We start from the raw sequence: 1,473 nt of genomic DNA on the forward strand, positions 1-1,473 counted from the left end.
ATCTTAAGGTCCTTTCCAACCCTAACTATGCTATGGCTCTATGACTCTTAAAATAGGTCATAAAATTCTGCAGGCAGGAGGCCCATTTCCTTCTGCACGGAGAGATCACCCACTGCTGTGGGGCCAGAGTCTTCCGTGAGTTTTGTACAAACAGCAACATGGGGTTTAGTTTTAAATCTTTATCTTTGCTTGGAATATAAAGACATATATGGTGTGCATGACACTGGGTGTGCTACCTCTCCTGTTCTGAAAAAGAACAGTAGCTACTTGTCGCCATTATTCAGAGGGGTTTAAATTTGATCATCGTAGCATTATACCTCTGCTGTAGAGATGCTTGCTGCTAGTCTGAAGGCTTCATAAAACAGATCACTAATTTATAGGAACACAGAAATGAAGTGCTGTTAGCAAAGGCAAGCAGAAAGGCAAGGGAAGGATCAGAGAGGCGATCTGCTCCATCCACACTTCAAGCCAATAGCTAGACCTTTGAACGAAGGGGTTGTCTGCTTTGCACCTACCATCCTCTTTGCTGATCGACCCTACTACATGAAATATATCCATGAGATTCCGTAAGATAAAATGCAACCAATATCTGTCATATTTGCACTGAAGCTGCCTGTTAGATCATGTGCTCTATCATGTGCTGATGGTAAAAAGTTAAAACTCAGTCTCATCCTCTTTGACCAGCAGAAGGCAGTAAAATCACAACATGGAAGAAACCCCCTCATCTTCCTCATGAACCCGAACTTGTGCTGCTGAGCCCCAGGCACAGAGAATGCAAGGACATCTTCACTAGCATGGTAAGCAGTAATGCCAGCTCCAGACACTCAAATTCAAGTCCCATCCTTCCCAAATCCTGCAGTTTGAGGTTTTGCTTTTAAACCCTCGGCTCCTGATATAGCCAATGATTATTTTAAGCAGCTTAAGGCTGATTAATGAAGAACCTAATTTACAAAAGACTTTTAAAACGGCAAAAATCCCTCAGCACATCCAGCTGAGGAGGGACACAGCAACTCCGATGTACTTATAGAAACGAATTAAAGCAGGAAACTGAATGGGAAAACACTGTTGGCCTGCAAACAAACACACAGATGTTCAGGCTGGAGATTTAAGTAGGAGTGTGGAGATTTGGGAACCATTTTGCCGTAGTGGAGTTAAAACACATAAAATTGATTAAAAAACCCCAAAGAAACCCTACCACAAACCAACCAACCATTCGAAAAAAGGCAAAACACCTCGAAACGCAGCTGCAGGCACCGTGAGAGGCCGTCGCGTATGAAACGGGCAAGGCCTGACGGCGGGGCTGACCTTGGCTCCACAGCCTCCGGCCGCCCGCCCTGCACCCGCCCCTCCGGGGGCTCGCCTCCCGCCGCGGACGGGCCCGCCCCGCCGCGCCTCTTCCTCCTCCTCCTTCCTCTCGCCGCAGGCAGGGTCTGGAACCCGCCTTCCCGCCGGACTACAACTCCCGGCATGCCC

This window comes from Neopsephotus bourkii, unplaced genomic scaffold (genome assembly GCF_033783945.1).
Source record: "Neopsephotus bourkii isolate Nb327-2 ecotype Australia unplaced genomic scaffold, CSIRO-AGI_Nbou_v1 NB_673, whole genome shotgun sequence".
NCBI classification, from domain to species: Eukaryota; Metazoa; Chordata; class Aves; order Psittaciformes; family Psittacidae; genus Neopsephotus; species Neopsephotus bourkii.